Here is a 23,816-nt window from a genome sequence, read left to right as displayed (position 1 = left end):
CTGCTTTCCAGCCCTGAGAGCGGCTATGGTGAAGACGGGCTGGGGGTAGAGATAAACCTGAGTGGAGGGTTAGGACCAGAGCACGGGGCGGTGGTCGCGATCGGGAGCAAGGAGGGGGCCGAGGAGGTGATGCGAACTTGGGAGGGGACGGTCAGGAGAGAGAGGCAGGGTCGGGAGCCTCGCTCTACCACTCGGAGCTTTTGCCTCTGGGAAGCGTCATTAACCTTCCTGCACCTCGGTTTCCTCATCTGTAAAACGGAAGTCTCTGCCCATAGAGTGTACTGAAGACTGAAGGATGAATTCTTGCAAAACCTTCAAACAACGCCTCATGCTAAGCCCGCAGGCGATGCTAGGTACTGCTGTTGTTATGTGCGTTACTATTATCACTGATGGGATGCTGACGGTGATAAGAAGCCAGAAGGGACATTGTCCACCGAGTAAAGTCCAGCGTCCTGGGCACCTGTTCGAGCCCCCATGTGCTCTGCCTCACCTTTCCCGTCATCTCCTAACAGAACTGGATGGCCTGTCAGCAGGTGCTCAACTAGCTGGTTGCACAAAGAAGGGAATGAACCCAACGCAGACTCTCCCAGACCCTCCCCAAATGGCTGTGCACCGTGACCCTCAGCCAGCCCCTCATCCGGGATTCATAGGACATGCAGGGCCCACTTGGGTCCTTTCTCAGGCTGGCCACAGGGTGGGGGTACATGGGTCAAATGGGTTCTAACTGCAGGTGTGGATGCATCTCCCACTCTGCCCGCCCATCCTTCTGGGTCCTCCTCACGGGCGGGAAAGGAAGCTGGTGGTCATCTCACAGCGAGGCCACTGAAGACATTCTGCAGCCCCGCTCTGGGGGCAGCCTGAGGACCACCCCCCTTCCATCTCGAGTCGCTCACTGGGATGTGGTGTCCAGGGTGGGAGGGGAGGCCAGCAGAACAGAAGCAGACGGCCCCAAATCCCACCCTTTACAAGACAGCCATCCCGTCTGGCCAAGACTAGAATAAACCAAGCCTAAGGAGGAGCGAGGGTCATGGTTGAGATGTTTAGTGACCAGATCTCTGGAATCGTAATCACGGCTAAACGTTTTCTCTGTGGACACCTTCCTCCCTCTCTGTGTCGCCCCAATCTCTCCACCACTGAGCTTCCATGAATTTAATGACGGTGCCACTTACTTGCTATGTCACCTGGTACCTCGGAGTATTATTTATGGGTGACAGTAATAACCCACCTTTATAGGGAACTGGTACGTGCCAGGTCCCTGGGTACCTCCGCACTTAACCTTCCCAACAAAGCTCACCTCCATTTTAGAGATGAGGAACCGGACCTTCAATAACTTGTCCAGCAAGGCACAAACTCTAATACATGGCAGGGCTGGACCTTGACCTCTCCCCAGCCTCGGACCAGTAAACTCAGCTCTTCACCTCCAGAAACTGTATCACCGGGCTCTTTGAGAGCCATTGTTGGGCGGTCGTGTTCCTGCTAATCTCAACAACCAGCCACGGATGGATTGCTTGACTCGCAAGACTGTTTTAAATGAAATAGAATGTGTTTCTCTTAAGGTGTCCAAATCCTTTAGAAGATCATTTCCAACTTGTTGCCAAAGAATCTTCGGATGGGATCAGTCCATTACCCCCAGCCTTGTGGTCAAGACTCCTCCCCCTGCACCCACGCCGACCTTTTCCCATCAGTGCAAGCTGTCTGGAGACAAAACCAAGAGCAAGAGGCAAAGACTCAAATCTATTTCGGGGAAGAATCTGAAGGGACTTGAGTAAAGGTTCTGCAAATAACGCTACATTTAATTTTAGATGAGAACCCGACTGGCCCTTGCCTGTTAGTTTTGGTGATGTGTCATTGTTTAAAGTTTAAATATTCTTTGCATTTTCCTCCCAAGGCTGCAGTTACATTAGAGGCTGGCTCGAAGGACCAGATATTTATGGATGTGCATGTCTGCTGATTAGGACTGGCTGCCTGTGAGTTTTCCGAGCCACCGGGGAAGGTGTGCTTTGTACAGAGCGAGAGGGTATGTGTGAAATGTTCTTTGAATAATGAACGCGAGGTGCTCTAAGAAGACTTGACTTTATTTAGACATTCCGTTTCTTTGCAGTTTCCTCCCCGGAGGTCCCTTGGCTCTCTCTCCAGACAGTGTGTGTGTGTGGTAAGAAAAAGGCAGTGGGGGGGGGGGGTGCGGGGGGGGGGCGTCTGCAGGGGTGGTGGGTTGTGACTGCAAATCAGGGGAACACAGATTTTTCTTACGAGGGAGATTGCATCATTCATACTTGAAAATCCCACGTGGAACAACTTGGTTAAATATTTATATGGTCCAGGTTACCCAGAGGTATTGCGGATCTTGGGGAAGAGTTAAAAAAAAAAAAAAAAAGCCCACTTGATCAAAGATCAAAAGTTCACCCATGGCAATGGTCAGTGCAAAACTGCACCCAGGGTCTACACTCCAAAATATGTGCTGACACGGTACTCTCAATTTATTAAGCACTTTGCTGAGGCATCCTCTGTGGAGGGGAAGACCCATAAAAAAGTTCGTGCACTTACCAAAAAAAGTGCATCTATGTAAAACTGAGTTATGGCTGTAGGACGAATCTCCCATATAAGGACGCTTGGGAGAGAATTTCAGATTGTATCATCTGTGATTTATCTGGGCCCCAATACACTGAAGTATGTAACGATCTTGACTTGGAACTACACTTCCTTCCTCCAAAGTCTCTCCCGCCTCCAAGACAGTGATTTCAGGCAGGGTGCCCCTGTCACTTGTAAAGGGCAATAGAACCAGACAGCTGGCTGATTCTGTGATGCTGAAAACACCAGAGCTGTCCCCAGACACTGGGCTCCTTGTTCAACTCAATCCAGTAAATATCTCGGAAGCACTTTTTTTTGTGCCAGACATTCCAGGGCATTTGGGAATCAAAGGTGAGATCAATACCACACACACCGAGTTTCAAGTCCCCTGGGAGGAGCCCAGGTTTGGAAACCTTCCCTAACAGGTGGTGGTGTTGATGGATGGTTAGGATGGTGCCTCCTTCCTGCATCCAGATAGAGACCGTCGCCTTGCCCCTCGTTTCTGCCCAGAACCCTGCTTCTGAAGTAGGCAGCTGGAGGGCACAGTGTCTTTCCCCGTGCCAGGAGGGGGCCCGGGGCTCCTGTCAGCGTTGGGGCATGTGTGCCCAGAAGTGTAGAAGCGAGGTCCAGCCCTGTCCAGCCTTGGCCACTGCCCTCCCAGGTTCGGGCTGGAGCCTCCTGCCTCGGCACCAGGCTCCTTGGGGTCGAGGTAAAGAGGAGGGATGCAGGGGGCAGTGGTGCTGTGGTCCAGAGTTGTATCTTCATGCCAGGCACCGTTGCTGGCCTTCTCCAGGGGTGAGTCCCTAGCACAGCAGCTTTCCCGGACGTGGGGGACACCCTCGCTGGCTGGGCTCCTGTCTCCTTCCCTTAGCTCTGCTCCGGCTGTGCACCCCTGCGCCCCAGGGGCTGCCTTCCTTCCGGGTTAGCCTGTCCCTTCTGCCGCGTCGCTCAGCTCACGGGAAGGCTCGTGCCACCCTCCCACTCCACGATGCAGAAGTGCCATCCGAACGTGCTAACTGGCTCCCCCTGTCCTGCGGGGAGACGCCCCACCCCAGGCAGGCACTGAGTTCAGTCTTCTTCCAGGCCACACCCCCCAGCGCTGTGGTGCAGCAGGGATACCACGAGGGTCTCTGGGGTGTGATCCCTCAGCCAGAAAACTCAGTGAGTTCTCTGCAACCCCACACTTAGCTTGTGATCGGGATGTGGGGCCGGGGGAAGAGAAACGCTCTGTCTACCCAGACTCTCTCTGGGAGAAAAGACGCCTGGAAAGAGCACGTGATGAAGTGTCTGATGGACGGTGTGGGCAGTGAGTTAAGCTCCCAAGGATCTCGAGGAGGGAGAGGTCAGCTGGGATTTCCTCCTGGAATGCCAGGTGGAATTTGTCGCTGGATTGTAACAGGGCAGTCGCTGCTTTCAAAAGGAGCTGCCTTTGATGTATTGTTTGCTCCCAGCTCTAAGATCAGATGTACCCACGACTTCCCCTGGTGCTCAAACAGGACACGCATGGAGATGAAACACTTGGCCTGGCTGAGCTCAGGGAAGGTCTGGTTATTAGGGGAGAAAATGTCCAGCCTGAAAGATGCCGGGTGACCATAATGCAGAGAAGTTTCTTTGATGTGAGATGGGCAATTTTTATCTCGTGAGGTGTCAGCGTACTGCACAGGGATCTTCTATACGTGCGGGGACCAGCAGATGCCCCAGGGAGTGTGCACAACCTGGGAAGAGGGTCTGGGCTCCCTGTGAGGGAGGACTTCCTGATTCTCAGGACCTTCTCCCAACACAAGGTGGAGAGCTCCCCGTCACCAGAAGTGTTCAAGTAGAGTCTGCACGAGACAACGTGTGGTGCTGGACTCAATGCTTCTTGCCAGTCCTGATAAATTCAAAGCTCCTGGAAGCGTAGGTCTGTAGAGACCTCAGACCCCTGGTGGTTTGGAAGCTCTGATGATTATTCAGCCCCGATTGTCTGGTCTTCATGAGCTGGACCATCATTTCTTCATCAGGGGGTGACTGATGCTTTTATGGTTTGGTTTTCTCCCTACTGGGTCAGATAAAGGTTAACCCTTTATCTCAGGAAGGCTTCAGGAGCAAGTGACAGGCTCAGAGTTGCACTTGTTTAGGGAGTGAGGGTTGGAATTCATACAACCCTATGTTTTATAAGCCTCCAGGAAAGGCTGTCATGGCAGCACCTGTAAGACAGGCTGGGCCCTGGGACCCTTTGCTGCAGTGCTGCAATGCTTGCATCTAGACACACCTCTCCTCCTCTCCTCGAGCAACAAAATACAAAGAAACTATAAGGCACTAAAATTAACTGCATGCCTGTCTGCTCGGCGATTGGGGCAAATTCTGGACAAGATACAAAGAGACCAAAAAAACCCAGCTGCCACCCCTGAAGAGCCAGGGAGCAAAACAGGGTGTCGGGAGCAAAAGTAGGGTCCTATCCGCGCCCCCTGCACCCAACACCACCAAAGGGGTGGGCAGAACACCTATGCCCCCCCTCCAGCAGGACCCGTGGACACACCCCTACCCTCACCCATATAAGGAACCAGCTCACGCCCCACCTTGGGAAGCAAGCATGGAAACTTGTTTGTTCTCACTCGTCCCTGCTGCAGCAGGGGCCCCAATAAATTCTTGCCTGAATTTCTTGTCTGGCCTCTGATCAATTTCTATTGATTAAGGGGACCAAGAACCCTAGTCAGCAGCAGCTTCACAGGCCAGAGCCCCAGGTGGGGGGAGGTGCCCAGCTCTCCAGACATGAATTGCCAGGCCTGCCAAGATGCTCATCACTTAAGTACTGCTTTATCCCAGGCCTTGAATTTGGAGGGAGAGGAGAGGGGGAGTTTTCACCTCTCCTGCAATGTATTTCTATGGTATAGCAGTTGCTCATAACATTTAAAAAATATATATTTTAACATTTCTCACTTGGAGCAAAGTGATTCCCATTACTATGCAGCTCCCTTAGGGGCTGGACTGGGTCATTAACCTAATAACACCCTCTGAACCCTGAAGCATGGCTAGGTCATCAGTTCACTACAATGGAATGATCTGGAAAGAAGGAATGCATAACTAGTCAAGTGAGTGTTGGTTTTATGGGGAGTGGGATGGTAGGGAGGGGAGTGTTTTAGATCCAGAGTCTCTGATCATAACATTCCTGGACTGCAGGGCACTTAGGAATCTGCTAGTCCAGCATTTTCTAACTGTGCTTCCCAGAGACCTAGGGCTCAGTGTGGGGTCTTCTCCCACCCCCTCTTCAACTGGAGCACCTCTGCTTTGCTCTGCTTTACAGACCTGGTTCAAGAGAGGGAAAAGTTCACAGGCATTACTCCTTCCGTGCAGCCAGGCCTGGCAGGTCTTCATGGGGACGGGGCAGTAAGAAGCTGAGCCTTTTCTGAGAAAAGCCAGGGGTCCCAAGTGTAAAGGGTGGCTCAGGGTTTGTGGGCACATGGCGGTGGAAGGCTCCGGAGAGCTGAGCGCTTCCAGTCAGGGTCTTGCGGGGGCAGAAAGAGGACAAACCATTTCCCATTCAGGGACCAAGCGCTCCGGCACTGGGATTCTGGACCTGCCATCAGTGGTCTGCTCTTGGCCAGCCTCAGGGTCCTGCACTTCCTGACCTTGTGCGGAAACGTGATGTGTGTGGACATTTCTCAGGGATGCGGGGGCTGTCATGTGAGGGGAAGTGGGGGGTGACTGTGATAATTACACTCCCAAAGGGGTTCAGAACCCCTGCTGATGTTGGCTACGTGGAGACCTTGAACCTCATCTCCTAGTTCCTTTCTCCAAGTAACTTCTTGAGCTGCCCTCACGCTTCCTTCACGGGGGGAACAAAATGCCCTCAAGCCTCGGAATTTGGAAGCTGGGATTTGGAAGCTGGTTGTGACTCAGGGCTGGAACATCCGTGCTTCCTCCCTCGCCCTTCTTTCTGTTTGGACTCAGACTCCTCTGCTCTGAAGACACGTCTTTTCTGTTGCCCCCAGAGCTCTGTCTGTCCCCTGATCTGTGCTGTTCCTCAGGGCACAGGTCCAATGGCGTGCCAGCAACTGGGGCCAACGGCGGTAGCGGAAACCGAGACCAGTCTGGAAAAATATTTGTTTAATTAGCAGAAATGATCTGTGTGAGCCTCTGAGGGACCAGAATCCACTTTTAACTGGCTGGCCTGGAGCCGAGCCTGATGAATTTTCCTGCAGGGCTGTTTTTGGTTTTGAACTGAGTGGTGGGTGTTGGGCTCCAACCTGAATGCCAGCCTGGAGAAGGCTGAAACGTGGCCCTGTGCTTGCCCTTGACTGGCAGTGCCGAGTGCACTTGAGGAGCCTCAAGGGACATGCAAAGGGGCGCTGGGTAATGTCGGCCCCGGAGGGCAGTGCCACACAGACTGCCCCTCTTGGGCGAGGGGTGCTGCTCTGTGGGTGTGGACTGATAGGTGGAGAGGAAGGTGACTCCAGGAGAATGACCTGTGGGGAGCTGACCCCCATCAATTACGGTACCCGTGTTCCCTACGGCAGCTCTTGATGTGGGGGAGGGCAGGAGCCTCAGGTCCTCAGAGGGAAATCCATGGGGGTCACCGAGCCACACAGAGCGAGACAGGTGGATGGTCCCACTGGGTCGTCTCAGATTTGGCTTTAAATCAAAGCAGCCTATGGAAATCCCAAGGTTCCACAGAGAATGTGCTGGAAAGAGAGGGGATAAGGCCAGGGAAACCCACTGGTTCTCAAGCCCGAGGTCTGGATCGCTAGGAACCCACAGAATGGTCCACATCATTCACAGACCCTAAAACCACCCTTGTCGCCCTAGAACTCCACTCGGGACTCTGGGATGTCCTGTGTCCATCAGGGCTTTTTGGGTGAGAGCCCTTGGGGTCACCTTGGAGCAGCATTGCCATTTTCCAAGAGGTACAGTTTACAGAAAGGTATATTTTCTCCAGGGACCTACCCTCTAACCCTTCATAACCAGTCCCGTTATCATGCCCTCCTCGAATTATGCTAAAAGGAAAACCATCCTTTCTGGACTTTCCTATAAGTGAGGTTTGACAGTCTCAGGCTCTAAGAACAAAGCTCCCCAAACACATGTGCTGGAGAGCAAAGAAGTGATGGAAAGTTAAAAAAAATCCTGGGGCTCAGGGCTGCACTATTATATGGAATTACGGCCCACACTCGCTGGACTGGTGCTGGGTAGGACACGTGGGCACACGACTGAGTTCACAGGGGCATGGATGAGAACAGGATTGCCAGCCTATCTCCTGGGATCCCTCACTGAGTGCAAGCGACTAACTGGAAATCATTTGTCCTGGGGACCCAGCCTGGATAATTACACTGAAAACCTCCCATGGTCCTATGTGTACCCAGCCTACCAGCCACAGGTAGGCGGATGCCAGACCAGAGAGACCCTGCTGCATGACACAATACTATATATAGAAAACCCCAAAGTCTCCAAAAAAACACTATTAGAACTAGTAAATGAATTCAGTAAAGTTGTAGGACACAAGATTAATATACAGAAATCTGTTGCTTTTCTATACACTAATAACGAACTATAAGAAAGAGAAGCAAGAAAATAATCCCATTTACAATCGCATTAAAAAAATACCTAGGAATAAACTTAACCAAGGAGGTGAAAGACCCACACTCTGAAAACTGTAAAACAATAATGAAGGAAATTGAAGATGATGCAAAGAAATGGAAAGATATCCTGTGTTCATAGGTTGGAAGAATTTAATATTGTTAAAATGCCCATACTACCCAACAAAATCTACAGACTTAATGCAATCCCTATCAAAATACCCATGACATTTTTCACAAAACTAGAACAAATCATCCTAAAATTTATATAGAACCAAAAAGACCCCAAATTGCCAAAACAACCTGATAAAGAAAAACAGAGCTGGAGGTGTCACAGGCCCTGAATTCAGATTATACTACAAAGCTACAGTAAGCAAAACAGCATGGTACTGGCACAAAAACAGACGAATAGATCAATGGAACAGAATAGAAAGCCCAGAAATAAACCCACAATTATATGGTCAATTAATCTATGACAAAGGAGGCAAGAGTAATCAGTGGAGGAAAGACAGTCTCTTCAATAAGTGGTGCTGGCAAAACTGGACAGCTACATGTAAAAGAATGAAATTAGAACATTTCCTCACACCATATACAAAAATAAACTCAAAATGGATTAAAGACCTAAATGTAAGACCTGAAACCATAAACTCCTAGAAGAAAACATAGGCAGAACACTCTTTGACATAAATCAAAGCAACATTTTTAAAAAATCTGTCATCTAAGGCAAAAGAAATGAAAGCAAAAATAAACAAAATGGGACCTAATTAAAATTAAAAGCTTTTGTACAGCAAAGGAAACCAAGTAAATCAAAAAAGACAATCTACTGAATGGGAGAAAATATGTGCAAATGATATGACCGATAAGAGGTTAATATTCAAAGTACATAAACAGCTCATACAACTCAACACACACACACACACACAACCAAACAATCTGATTAAAAATGGGCAGAAGACCTGAATAGACATTTTCCCAAATAAGACATACAGATGGCCAACAGGCACATAAAAAAATGCTCAACATCATTAGTCATCAGAGAAATGCAAATCAAAACCACAATGATATACCACCTCACACCTTTCAAAATGGCTATCATCAAAAAGTCTACAAACAACAAATATTGGTGAGGATGTGGAGAAAAGGGAACCCTCTTACACTGTTGGTGGGAATGTAAATTGGTGTAGCCACTATGGAGAACAGTATGGAGGTTCCTCAAAAACCTAAAAATAGAACTACCATATGACTCGGCAATTCCACTCCTGGGTATATATCCAAAAAAAAAAAAAAAACAAACCCCAAACCACTAATTTGAAAAGAGACATGCACCCCAATGTTCATAGCAGCATTATTTACAATAGCCAAGAAATGGAAGCAACCCAAGTGTCCAACAGCAGATGAATGGATAAAGAAAGTGTGGTATATATACACAATGGAATACGACTCAGCCATAAAAAAGAATGAAGTGTTGCCATTTGCAACAACATGGATGGACTTAGAGGGTATTATGCTTGGTGAAATAAGTCAGAAGGACAAATACTCTGTTAGCACTTATATGTGGAATGTAAAAAACAAATGTACATAACAAAACAGAAATAGACTCACTGATATAGAGAACACACTAGTGGTTACCAGTGGGGAGAAGCAGGGAGGGGTGAGATGGGGTAGGGGGTTAAGAGATACAAACTATTAATGTCTAAAATAAATAAGCTACAAGGATATATTGCACAGCACATGGAATATAGCCATTATTTTATAACTATAACTGGAATATAATCTATAAACATATTGACTCACTATGTTGTATACCTGAAACTAATATAATAATGTAAATCAACTCTACTTCAACAAAAAATAAAATAAAATGAACGTCTTCAAGGCAAAGAGAGACGCTGCTGGCGTATTAGCCAGGGTTCTCCAACAGGGTATATAGAGATATAGGAGATTCATGCTAGGAATTGACTCACGTGATCATGGAGGCTGAGAAGTCAGAAGCCCCACCATCTGAGAGGCCCAGGAGAGCTGGGGTGTGATTCAGTCCAAGTCCGAAGGCCGGAGAACCACAAGCACTGTCTGAGGGCAGGAGAAGCTGGACGTCCCAGCTCAACAGAGAGAGTGAATTCCCCTTCCTCCACCTTTGGTTCCACGTGGGCCCTAAAAGAATTGAACGTGGTCCATCACCTTGGGGAGGGGTATCAGCTTTCCTCACCCACTGATTCAAATGTGAATCTCTTCTAGAAACGCCCTCGTAGCCACAGGCAGAAATCATATTTCACCAGCTACCTGGGCCATCAGTCAGCCCCATGAGGTTGACACCTATAATCAACCATCACACAAGCTGAAGTAGCAAGAGAGAAAAAGGGTCAGGGTTGGGTTCAACGGTCACCCTATTAGATTCCAAGACTGTTCACCCTTGGCTGAGATAGGCTGGTGGTGATGCAGGAGGAAAGAGTTCAGGAAGGATGTGATTCTCTCTGCGTGGATGTGAGTTGTGTTTTTATGAAGAATCTGTAGAAACGCTCAGTGTCTCAGAGGCAGAGGGTCGGGGCGGGGAGCTGAATCCCTCTGTGGCTTTTCCAACGCTTGTAAAAACAACTTCAGGGCACCTCAGACACGTCAGCATCCTCCAGACCCCCTCCCTCCGAGGTTGGGGTCCCAGGCCCATGTTTCCGCATTTTAATAATCCCAGCTGTTCCCTTTGCTGCCTCAGCCTTGGGGATGATACTGTCAAGTTCTCTTTTTACCTTTTGAGTCACCAGTGTAGCAATTTTATACCTTATATAACTATATGTATTGAATCTTCTCCATTCGGGTACCTGGCGTGGGCTATCTTCTGTCTGAAACCCGCCCTGTGCCTTTGCAGTTTGTGGGTGTGAGCGAGTCCATCCCGGGCTGGAGGAGGGGGGAGGGGAGCCCAGTGGAGGCTGGAGGATACAGGTCAGCGAGGAGGGAGTCTGGAAGGCAGTCTGAGTCACTCCTGCTGCCTGAGGCTCTGGGGCCATGTGTGGTCAGGGGCCTGGGTGGTGTCAGGAGAGGGAGGAATCAGGAGACCTCTCCTCTCTCAGTCCTGGGCTGCATTGGGGGCTGCGTGTTGCACGCTTCGCTGCCTCTTCTGGCCCTTCCGTGTCAATGTCGCTGCAAAGAGCCAAGTCACCAGAGCAGGTCTAACTCCCGACCCCGCTGCCTGCCACCCGCCACTGCTGCTTGTTCCCTGGTGCCTTCAGCGGCCCCGTGTTAGGACTGGGAGAGTGGCTCTGGGGTCTGGCCTGGGAGAGGCCGAGTTCCTCCATGCCCAGTGCCTGAGTCCTGTCCTGACCACCAGTCCTCGGAGAACTCCGTTCCCTTCTGCAAACCCACACCGCCTGGACTGCCCCGACCTGTTCTCTTGGCAGCTCTAACTGGCTCTACAGGCTGAGGCTGCCTGGGCTCAAGCTGGGCCCTGGGGAGGTCTGGAAGCTGCCAGAAAAGTGAGGGCCTTGTGGGAATGAGGCAGGCTTGGAGGCTCCCTGTTACGTGCCCCCGAAATTCCCATGTTGAAGCCCTAACCCCTCCCCCAGCACCTCAGAACGTGACTATTTGGAAACAGGGTCCTTTACAGAGGTGATTCGTTAAAATGAGGCCCATAATCTGGCTGGTGCCCCTGTAAGAAAAGATTAGGACACAGGGAGAAGCCAGGAGTGCGTGTGCCCAGAGGGATGGCCATGTGAGGAGGGTGGCCGCCTACACAGCAGGGAGAGAGGCCTCCGAGGAGACCAGCCGGGCTGACACCTTGATCTCGGACTCCCAGACTCCAGACTGAGAGACAGCGACTGTCTGTTGTTTAAGCCCCCGTGTGGTGTTCTGGTATGGCAGCCGGAGTGGGCTAAACCGGTCCCCAGCATCTTCTGCAGCTCGTTTGAATCCTCCTCGTGCTGGTTTCCCTCTGTATTAGTTTCCTGCGTGTGACAAATTACCACAAACTCAGCGGCTTGAAACAACACAGATGCGTTCTCCGACGGTCCAGGAGGTCAGAAGTCTAGAACCAAGGCTTTGAGGGGCTGGTTCTTTCTGGAGGTGTCGGGGAGAATCCGTTTCCTTGCCTTTTTCTAGAGGCTGTGCAGTCCCTGGCTCGTGGCCCCTTCCTCACCTACTCCAGCATCCGTGAGCTCCTGCTACTGATCTGACCCTCCTGCCTGCCCCTTGGAAGGAAAAGCCGGTGGTGTAGTTTCAGTCCAAACCCGAAGCAGGGGAGCTGCTGTCTGAGGGCAGGGAGGACGGAGGCCCATGTGCAATGACCCTGTGGTCACACTGGCTACAATCCAACCGCATCACCCAGGGATTCTCCCAGCTCAAGACTTTTAGTTTAGTCATATCTGCAAAGTCCCTTTCGCCCTGTGAGTCCCAGGTCCTGGGGGCTAGCATGACATCTTTGGGGAGGTATGGTGTGGTTCAGCCCCACTCCCCTCTCCATTCCGGCTCTCTAACTCATCCCTCCTTACAAATCTTCAGAGGCTACCAGGGAAGCAAAAGATACGAGGTGTCCCGGACTCCCACCCAGCCACTGCTTCCACATCGTCCCCACTAGGCCTCCACAGTGGGGGGCCAGTGAGAAGAAAGGCCTAGTCTTGCTCTGCAAGTCCATCCACTGTGGCACAGAAATGCTGAATGGCTAAAAGGAGTGACTTAAAGTCAGGGTCTGGGATCTGGGCATTGCCCTCCGAGTGCAGGTGTTCAGCCGGCAGGGGCTTTCACGGTGCCTCAGAGGCCCCGCAGGGGAGGGGCGAGTGAGCTGGTTACCAAGTGGCTCTCTGGCCCCTTATCAGCGGTGGGAGCTTGGAGAAGTCACCAGAGCCCTAAGCCTCAGTGGCCTCATCTGGAGAATGGGGACAATGGTGCCTACCTCACCGGGTTGTCATGCGAATTAATTGGAAATTTCTTTTTTGCATGGGAAGAGCTCAGCAGAAAGCCGAGCACTTACTGAGGGCTCAGTGAATGCTGGTCATAATGATGATATTCGGAATCTCTGCTCTTTCGGCTGTTCAGCCCTGCAGCATTCAGGGAGCTGACCAGGCCGCGCGGCTGCTGTGAGTGTGCATGTGTGTGTGAGCGTGTGTGCGTGTGTACATGGACGGGGACTACGGGGCCGCTGAATCTCCCAGTGCGGGTCCTGATTTCCCGCAAGGGCCCCTCACGGACCCCTGCCCCAAACGTGGGCTCCTGACGGACCTTCCTTCCCTCCCCCTTAGTTCAGGCACTCCACTCCGATGAGAGGAGACTGCACAAAACTGACTTCATCCCTCCACCCCGAGGCCCCCGTGTATCCTCGGGGTTGACCCTGCTTGACTGCTGAGCTGTGCACCGGCCGCGACGCACCCCACGTGCAGACAGAGGCTCCGCGCTCCTGTTAGGTGCCTGTGTGTTAGCGCCCCGTGGTGCGCTGGGAGGGGGGTGTGTGTGTGTGATTGTGGGTGAGGGGTTGTGTGCGAGTGCACGTACTTGTGACTATATATGAGTGTGAGTGAGCGTGTGAGCGTGAGCGTGTGAGCGTGCAGCGGGCAGGCCGCGCGGGGCCAACCCCCCTCCGACACCGAGTGGAAGCAGCCCCGGGGCGGAGGCGTGAACAGGGTGCGCTGGGCTCACAGGAGCTGAGGTCTCAGCGTGAACCTGCTCTCCTCCCCAATGCCGGGGAACCGAGACCAGTCTCAAGTCACTGAGACGTGATTTCAGGCTCGGCTATCCTGCTGCCTCCGTGGAGGCCCTGGTTCTGGGTTTGCGAAGGATAAGGGAGGCCGAGGACTCTCTGGGGAGCAGACGGCGCCCACGAAGGAGCAAAGGCCACGGGGTGAGACTCACCTGGTCCGTGTGGCCTCCGGCAGGCCGCCCCGCGAGCTTCGGTTCCTGATGTGGAACCGGGCCGTGGTTCCCGCCTCCCTGGACGCAGGAGAGGATTCAGTGAGGGGATGTCGGGGGGTTCCCATCGCACAAGAAAGGGCCCAGCGCCCTGCTTGCTCAGCACTCAGAAACCCCATAACTACCAGGTCCCTCGCCTGGCACAGCACCTGTAGCCCTGCTCTCCCCCCACGCCCATCCCGTGCTCCCCTCCCCCTCCCCCTCTGCAATCTCTGCACGAGCAGGAGGCCGGGAGAAAGTCCTGCCAAAAAGCTCCCTCACCAGGGCGGAGGCGGCCCGGCCAGGTTCCTGTTTGCCTGAACCAAAGCCGCAAGCCCTTCAAAGGAACCTAGCAAACCCGGATGGAACGGCTTGTTTTTTCCCACACAGAAGGAGAAGGAGACAGAAAAGTGTGCGAAGTCAGGCTCCACTAAGCTCACAAAAGGCTTTTTGTTCCAGCTGAGGCGGGTGAAAAAAATCACAGAATTGGGAGAGGGTGTGTGCTTGTTTCTCTGCTCTTAGTGTTTAGGTAAAATCACCTGGCTTCCCTCCCCATCTCCCACCCCGAATCCTCTACCAATTAACCCTCTTTGTCTGCCTTAGAGAACTCTAGAGCCACCCAGCCAGCAGGGACTTCTGAGGTCTTTAGTCCAGCTGAATTTTAATTTTCCAAATAATGATACGTGATACTTATTAAATTATATAGCTCTGCAGTACTTGTGCATGTTTTGTATTGTTGGGAGTGACGCAGCTAAGGCTCCTGCTCTTGCTCTTGAGACTGGGGCTCCTAATGCAGGTAATCTAGTAGAACTGGGCCCACCTGTGTGGAAAGAAACCAGGAAGTAAGGGCTTCTCAGTCCCAGACACCCTGGCTGGGGAGGCCCTTGTGCTCTTAGCCAAGCTGGGCTTAGGGGGAGGTGGGTATGTGGACAGGGGAACCATCCTTAGGGGGCAGACAGGAGGGTGTTTCTGGGGGGCTCTGATGGGGCAGAGCTCTCAAGCCCAAGGCAGCTAGAAAAGGAAGAATTCAGTAGTTTCTGTCTTGACTCAGAGGCAACCCTGTGCGTTTATGAGCTCTCCTCCCTTTCCATTATAAGCTCCATTTCTTCATCTGTGAAAATGAACAGAGCTCTCCTCGAGCTCATGTGCAGGCCCACTGTCCACTGGGCCACGGAGGAAGGCCCTGGCCTTGTGGGAAGGGTCTCAGAAAGGCAACCTCGCCAAGGCCGCAGGACCAAGGGCAGAGTAAACACTAATGGTGAGAATTTCTGGAGGGCACATTTTATCCCAATAGTGGGAAGAAGTTTCTATCAATAATAAGAAAACCCGGGCTTCCCTGGTGGCGCAATGGTTGAGAGTCCGCCTGCCGATGCAGGAGACAGTCCGGGAAGATCCCACATGCCGCGGAGCAACTAAGCCCGTGAGCCATGGCCGCTAGGCCTGCGCGTCCGGAGCCTGTGCTCCGCAACGGGAGAGGCCACAACAGTGAGAGGCCCGCATACCGCAAAAAAAAAAAAAAAAAAAAGAAAAAAAGAAAACCCTACAATCAAGGTACAGACTCCCTGGCGTCTCGGCCCTCTCTGTTCCTCCCTAACTGAGCTACAGCTGTGTGTGTGTGTGTGTGTGTAGCTTAATGACACATCAAAAGTGTGCAGTGGGGGCTTCCCTGGTGGCTCAGTGGTTGAGAGTCCGCTTGCCGATGCAAGGGACATGGGTTCGTGCCCCGGTCCGGGAAGATCCCACATGCCGCGGAGCGGCTGGGCCCGTGAGCCATGGCCGCTGAGCCTGCGCATCCGGAGCCTGTGCTCCACAACGGGAGAGCCCACAACAGTGAGAGGCACGCGTACCGCAAATACAAAAAACAAACAAACAAACAAAAAAGTGTGCTGTGCAATCACATGGTTAAAAAAAAAAAAAAAAAGGAAGCTTTTTTGTCCTCAGGTTCTGTTAAAGTAGATATATCTTGAGCCAACCAAACACTAACCCCTGACTGCTAAGTTCCACCCCAAAATCAAGGCTCAGTGGGCAACCTAGTTAAGCAGCGCTTCTCAAAAAGTGATCCCTTGGCCAGACTCACTCGTGTCTGGGTGTGTCCACATTGGAAAAGCTACACCGGCTACACCGAGTTGCTACGTTGATCTGACAACGTTCAGTGGGGTAGGCAGATGAGCATTAACTTCCTTTTGCAAAGGAGGAAATAAATACCTTGCTGGAGGTTGCATGGCCAGCAAGCAGCAGGCCTGGGAGAGGAAGGCGGGTCTTCTGGTTCCTTCTACTAAGCCTTGTCCCAGAAAGGAGTGGGCTGCCTTGGCGGTTGCTGCAGCTCCAAGCAGATCAGACAACCGTGCGACCAATCCTGGAAGAGCCTCTGGAGCCCGGATTTGTACCGTCAAAGTGTCCTCCTGCTCTGGTCGGGGCAGAATTTTTAGGAGCATAATTTGGCACTATGCATCAGACACTTTAAAGATACGCTATGATTTGACCAGTTATTTTCATGGCTAAGAATGTACCTTAAAGCAATAATCAGAAATGGACACTAGGTTAAAAAGTTAGACATAGGATTACCATATGACAGAGCAATTCCGCTCCTAGGAAATAAAAACATACGTCCATTAAAAAAAAAAAAATTGTATGGGAATGTTTATGGCAGCACTATTTATATTTGCTACTCAAATGAAAACGAGCCAATGTTTGTCAACTGTTGAGTGGATAAAATGTGACATATTCATACAAGGGAACATTATTCAGCAATAAAGGGAATGAAGCCCTGACACTTCCCGCAACACGGATGACCCTTGAAAACCTTAAGTGAAAGAAGCCTCTCACAAAAGACCAGATACTATATGATTCCATTTATATGAAGTGGCCAGAACTTGTCTCTATAGGGAAATTGATAGAGACAGAAAGTTGATTATTGGTTGATTAGGGCTGGGGCAGGTGAGCGAGGAAGAACAGAGATTGGCTGCTATGGGTATAGGGCTTATTTTAGGGGGAACAAAAACATTCTAAAATTAGATTGTGGCGATGGTTGTATAACACTGAAAATACTAAAAAACATTACTGTACACTCTAAACAGGTGACTTGTATGTTATGTATTTGTATCTCATTAGAGCTGTTTTTAAAAAATGGACACCAGGATGCTTTTCTCAGCATTTTAAAATAATAGCAAAATATTTAAAAATAATCCAGATCCCTAGGAAAAACAAATAATTTAAAAATTATAATATATCCATAGATGAAATATAAGCAGTCAACAAATATAACATATAAGACTACTTTAGACCAAGAGAAAATGCTCATGATATATTATAAAAAATAAAATATAAAACATATGTAAAGCATGATCCCAGTTTTTTCTAATTAAAAAAATGAAATGTTTTATTTTGAGTGAATTGTAGGTTCACACTCAGCTTTAAGAAATAATACAGGGCTTCCCTGGTGGCGCAGTGGTTGGGAGTCTGCCTGCCAATGCGGGGGACACCGGGTTCGTCGGGGAAGATCCCACATGCCGCGGAGCGGCTGGGCCCAGGGGGCCATGGCCGCTGAGCCTGTGTGTCTGGAGCCTGTGTTCCGCAACGGGAGAGGCCACAACAGTGAGAGGCCCACGTACGGCAAAAAACAAACAAAAAAGAAATAATACAGAGAGGTCCTGTGTACCCTTCACCAATTTTCCCCAATGGTAATATTTTGCAAAACCATAAATAGTACAACACCACAACCGGATACTGACATTAATACATAAGGCACAGAACGTTCCCATCACTGCTAGGATCCCTCAGGATGCCCTCTAAGGGTTATGCCCACTTTCTGTCCCCATTCCCATCTTAACTCCCAGCAATCACTAATCTGTTCTCCATATCTATAATTTTGTCATTTCAAAAATGGTGTATAAATGGAATTGTACAGTATACAACCTTTTGGGATTCCATTTTTTTCACTCAGCATAATTCTCTGGAGATTCATCTAGGTTGTTACATGTATCAATCATTCATTCCTTTTCAGTGCCACGTAATAGTCCATGGTGTGGATGGACCACATTCACTCAGTGAAGGAAGGACATCAGGCTGCTTACAGTTTAGGGCATAACAAAGCTACTATAAACATTTGTGTACTTAAAATTTAAATATAAGTTTTTATTTCTCTGGGATAATGCCCAAGTGTGCAACTACTTGGGTTGTATGGTAGTTGCATGTTTAGGTTTTTAGTTTTTTCTTAAGAAACTGCCAGCCTGTTCTCCAGAGTGGCTGTACCATTTTACAGCCCTGCCTACAATGCATATGTGATCTAGTTTCTCTGCATCATTGCCAATGTGGTGTTGTCTCTCTTTTTTATTTCAATCATGAAGATACAGAATGATATCTCATTGTGGTTTTTTTTTTTTTTTTTTGTGGTATGCGGGCCTCTCACTGTTGTGGCCTCTCCCGTTGCGGGGCACAGGCTCCGGATGCGCAGGCTCAGCGGCCATGGCTCACGGGCCCAGCCGCTCCGCGGCATGTGGGATCTTCCCGGACCGGGGCACGAACCCGTATCCGCTGCATCGTCAGGCGGATTCTCAACCACTGCGCCACCAGGGAAGCCCCCTCATTGTGGTTTTAATTTGCATTTCCCTAATAAATAATGTTAAGCATCTTTTCATGTGCTTATTTGCCACCTGTGCATCCTCTTTGATGAAATGTCTCCTCATGTTTTTTGCCCATTATTTGGTGACTGGATTTTTTTTTTAATGTTGACTTTTGAGGGTTCTTTACAGATTCTAGATACTAGTCCTTTGTCAAATATGTGGTTTGCAAATACTTTCTCCCAGTCTGGAGTGGACATTCCTGACCTTAGGGAAAAGCATTCAGTCTTTCACTGTTAGGTATAATGTTAGCTGTAGGCTTTTGCAGATGCTGCTTATCAAGTTGAAGAAGTTCTTCTCTACTCCTTTTTTTCTGATAGTTGTAAAATTATAAATGAGTGTTGAATTTTGTCAATTTTCTTTCTGTATCAATTAATATGATATGAATTTTCTTCTTTTGTCTATTAATATGGTGAATTGCACCAATGGATTTTTTTAAAAAATTAAATTAATTAATTTTTTTAATATGCACCAATGGATTTTGAACATTGAACCAGTCTTGTAGTTCTGGAATAAACCCCACTTGGTAACAGTGTATAATTCTTTTTATATATTGTTGAATTCTATTTGCTACTATTTTAAAATGGATTTTGCATCTGTAGTCATTGAGGATATTGGTCTATAGTTTCCTCCTTTTTTTTTTTTTTATTTTTTGCGGTACGCAGGCCTCTCACTGTCGTGGCCTCTCCCTTTGCGGAGCACAGGTTCCAGACGCGCAGGTTCAGCGACCATGGCTCACAGGCCCAGCTGCTCTGCAGCATGTGGGATCTTTCCCAACCGGGGCACGAACCCATGTCCCCTGCATCGGCAGGCGGACTCTCAACCACTGCCCCACCAGGGAAGTCCTAGTTTCCTCTTTTTTTGTACACTGCTTTTGGTGTTAGGGTAATGCTGGTTCCATAAAATGAATTGGGAAATGTTCCCTCTCTTATTTCCTGTAAGAGATTGTATAGATCTTCTGGATCTGGAGATTTATTTTTGGGGGCGTTTTAAAATTACAAATTCAATTTCTTTGATAGTTATAGGGCTATTCAGTAGGGCTATTCAAATTATCTGTTTCATTTTGGGTAAGTTGTTGTAGTTTGTGTTTTTCAAGGAATTGGTCCATTTTGTCCAGTTGTCAAATTTATGTGGGTAGAATTGTTTGTAGCATTCCATCAATATCTTTTTGATGTCTCTAGGGTCTGTGGTGGTATTTTATTTTACTTTGTTCCTATTTGTAATTTGTGTCTTCTCTTTTTTTCTTTGTCAGTCTTGCTAGAGGTTTGTCAATTTTATTGATCTTACCAAAAATCTAGCCCTTTGTTTTGTTGATTTTCTCTATTTTTCTGTCTTTAATTTAATTGATTTTGGCTTTTCTCTTTGTTATTTCCTTATTTCTGCTTTCCTTGGATTTATGTTGCTCTTCTCTTTCTAGATTCTTGAGGTGGGAGCTCAGGTTATTAATTTGAGGTTTTTCCTCTTTTCTAATATATTCATTTACTCCTATAAATTTTCCTTGCAGTGCTGCTTTAGCAGTGTCCCACAAATTTCAAAGTATTATGTTTTCATTTTCATCCAGTTCAATGCATTTCTTTAAAATTTACTTTGAGACTTCCTCTTTGACCCATGGATTGTTTAGATGTGAATTTAGTGATTTGAGGTTTTCCTATTATCTTTTTGTTATTGATTTCTTTTTTTTTTTTTTTTTTTTTTGTGGTACGCGGGCCTCTCACTGTTGTGGCCTCTCCCGTTGGTGGAGCACAGGCTCCGGACGCGCAGGCTCAGCAGCCATGGCCCACGGGCCCAGCCGCTCCGCGGCACGTGGGATCGTCCCGGACCGGGGCACGATCCCACGTTCCCTGCATTGGCAGGCGGACTCTCAACCACTGAGCCACCAGGGAAGCCCTTGATTTCTTTTTGTTATTTGATTCCATATGGTTGGATAACATATTCTGTAAGATTTTTCTGAATATGTTGAGATTTGTCTTCTGGCACAGAATATGATCTATCTTGGTATCTATATCTTGGACTATAAGAAAATGCTCATGGATGTACTGTTACATAAAAAATATAAATTATAGAATGTATGCACAGTGTGGTCCCAGTTTTATTTTTTAAATATACACATATCTACATGAGAAAAATCCTGGAAGGCTATACACCAAATGTTGACTGCTCTTTATTTTCTTCCTTATCTTCTTCTGAATTAAAGTTTAAAAAAATCTCGCTTTTATGATCAGAAACTTTTTTTTTTAATAAAAAGAGCAGTGGCTTGTGTGTAGGATATAGGTTCAAAAAACTGGGCTATCATTTACTTAACATAGCAATCCAGCCATCCCAGTTATTCTTACTGAGCTTCATTTTCAGCATCTATAAAATGGGAATAATAATATCCAAGTTGTTGTATTAAATAAGCCAGAGCCAACATTTGTTAAAGCCCTTGGCAAATGCTAAGGACTGTGTACATGTTACAGTGATGTTCTTCTCCTCATGAGGGAGCTGGGCTTTTTAATCTCTTGGGTCACTACAATGATTTGCTTTTAAGCGTCTGTGATTCTCTCACTGAAGAGCAAATAGAAGGACAATGGCCTTAAAAGGAGTTTGAAGTGTACTGTGCCCGTGGGTAATGTTCTGCAAAAACTGCTCTTCTTCAGGCATTTCTGGAAGCCTTTGCATATAATTGGGATTATTAGGTAACTAATTTGGATTTTTTCAGAAAGTTCCAATTTGTTCTTTTAGTGTAAGAGTACTTACCACACCATGTAATTTCATTTCCGGTGAGGAAAATATGGATATTAAATCCAGAGATTCACGCGAAAGGAGAAGACAAATCCCGGATGTCTGCCATTCACCTTCCTCCGGGCTCTTCCCCCCCTTTTTGGGTCTGTAATCCCCAAAGCAGGCGATTGTAATCAAAGTTCCCAAGAATCAGGATACCGGTTGGATTTTATAACCCAATTTCCTACTGGCCGGAAGGGAGTGGAACCTGCAGGTGTGTCAGGGAGGGACCGAGAGCTCTGGTGGTGAATGGGTTCCCTCCACTATCACTTAATTTTTTTTTTTTGTGGTACGCAGGCCTCTCACTGTTGTGGCTTCTCCCGTTGCGGAGCACAGGCTCCGGACGCGCAGGCTCAGCAGCCATGGCTCAGGGGCCCAGCCGCTCCGCGGCATGTGGGATCTTCCCGGACCGGGGCACGAACCCACGTCCCCTGCATCGGCAGGCGGACTCCCAACCACTGCGCCACCAGGGAAGCCCCACTATCACTTAATTTAAAGGTTCTTCTCCTTGCCTCTCTGTGACTCCCAATCCCTCACTGAGCTGGCTCCCAGGGGACCTGCTGCCCTGTCTTTCACTGTCTCCTTGGGAACCTCCAGTCCTGAGGCTCAGGCTGGGTTCTCCCCTCCCTGACCTGCACCCGTATGGTCAGCATTGTACATTTCATTACTTAGATGACTATTTATAGGTGATAGTTTTGTGTCCATAGACCCTGGACAGTACATTTCTTGAGGACAGGGACTTTGTTTTGCTCTTTATGGCTCATAGAGGGTGTTCTAGCAGAACCTGTTAGTGGAGTGATGACCGTATAGGTAGGTATAGGTTTCCGTAGAAAGTCAGACAAAAACGGACAGAATTAGAGGGAATTAGAGAAAAAACAGAGTTAAGAGGGATTTCCAACTAACTGACATGTTCTTCTCCATCATGTCTGAGACAGAGGACATCCCAAGGAACGCTTCCCTCTAGGGCAGTGCCTGCAAACGCAGGAGCGAGGGGGTCTGGACCAGCCCCTGCTGTTCCTGGCCTTGCTCCCATCCTGCAGCCTGAAGGGAAAGGCTGCCAAGGGCTTTCAGGCCACAGGAAGGAAAAACAGACTGCAATAAGGCTGTGTCCCGAGAGCAAGTTCTTAAACAACTACTGAATAGAGGGGAAAAATATGTCAGGATGAAGTGGAGGTTGGTTGTATTTGGAAAGAAGTGGAAGCTCCAGGGAAAGATGGGGGCAGGTGGGAGAGTCCAGAGTGGGATGTGAAGACCAGAGACAGAAGTAATTGAGGGAAAGCTTAGAGTAAAAGGAAGGAGGGGTGGAGGGGGCCGATCTTAAAGTAGAGAGATGCTGGTGACAGCAGGGGAGAGGAGGAGAGAGAAAGAGACGGAGGAGAGAAGACGGGCCAATACAGGTCTAAAAGAGGGAAGAATGGAAAGAAAACGATGAGAAGGCTTCCAAAGAGAGTTAAACACATCGAGAATCAGAAACAGAAAACTGGGGCTTCCCTGGTGGCGCAGTGGTTGGGAGTCCGCCTGCCGATGCGGGGGACACGGGTTCGTGCCCCGGTCCGGGAGGATCCCGCATGCCACGGAGCGGCTGGGCCCACAAAAAAAAAAAAGAAACAGAAAACTGACAGCACGAGAGGTCTGGCAGAGAGAAGCCCACACATCGGGGGATGGGAGGGCATGGAGGGAGAGAGGAAGTTAGATCTAAAAACAGGGCACAGGACTGGCATCACCACATCTTTTCTTGGCATTTAGGAAGAGCCTGATTTAAATGTTTGTGACTCTTGGACACGGACTCGAGGTGACCTGTGGGGCCGAGAATCTCGACCACAGAGATGACTTCTCGGAACAGGTAGACCTTCCCCCAGACCTGCACTGACCTTGGGGAAAAGTAGACTCAAGCTTCTGCTTCCGGACCCTCGTAGGGCGACTCCCTCCACAGCCCAGGAGTGTCCCTGCAAGGTGCGCCCGTGGCCGTGTGTTTGCAGACAATTTGTAGGTGCGGTCGGTCACGGCTGCCCCTCGCTTTCCTCCCTGATTTAGGCGGGCTGCAGTCACTCCGTGTACAGTCACATTATCCACACACATTCTGGTAGAGAAACGGCCTCGGGGATGCTTCTCCCACCACCGGCCTGTGGTCTCAGTGCCATGTGAAGACATCCGATCATGCCAGGGCACGGGAGGACGGGGTGGCGAAGAGAAATGAGGCTCGACATTTATGGAGCTTGAGGCTGGGCTGGGGAAAATTCTTGCAATCATCAGATGTAACACAGTAAGGGATGGACTTGGTTCCTCTCAAGGCCTAATCGACACTGAGGTTTTCGTGTGTTGGGAATACACACGATGATGTAGCTTGGGCAGTTGTGATGCACCCCACATCTCTTGGGTGACTCGGGATCTCCGGTCCTGGAGATGTTTCCCTTCTGCAGCCCACCTGTTGGTGCTTTCACTAAACAGTAGCTAC

The 23,816-nt window shown here is 49.1% G+C and overlaps 1 long non-coding RNA gene across 2 annotated transcripts in view; it reads right to left on the bottom strand.

Annotated features, from left to right (window-relative positions):
• The window catches only part of LOC131752733 (uncharacterized), a 94,857-nt gene extending 80,717 nt beyond the window's left edge, over positions 1–14,140 (bottom strand). For both annotated transcript variants that reach the window (XR_010839881.1, XR_010839882.1), the window contains exons 1-2: positions 13,947–14,140; positions 10,082–10,268 (exon numbers count right to left, since the gene is read on the bottom strand). This is a non-coding gene — a long non-coding RNA (uncharacterized lncRNA). The remainder of the gene's footprint in view (positions 1–10,081; positions 10,269–13,946) is intronic.
• Between the last annotated feature and the right edge of the window lie 9,676 nt (positions 14,141–23,816).

This window comes from Kogia breviceps, chromosome 3 (assembly GCF_026419965.1).
Source record: "Kogia breviceps isolate mKogBre1 chromosome 3, mKogBre1 haplotype 1, whole genome shotgun sequence".
NCBI lineage: Eukaryota > Metazoa > Chordata > Mammalia > Artiodactyla > Physeteridae > Kogia > Kogia breviceps.
Note: the sequence above shows the minus strand (reverse complement) of the source record. Positions and strands in the feature narration are given on the sequence as shown.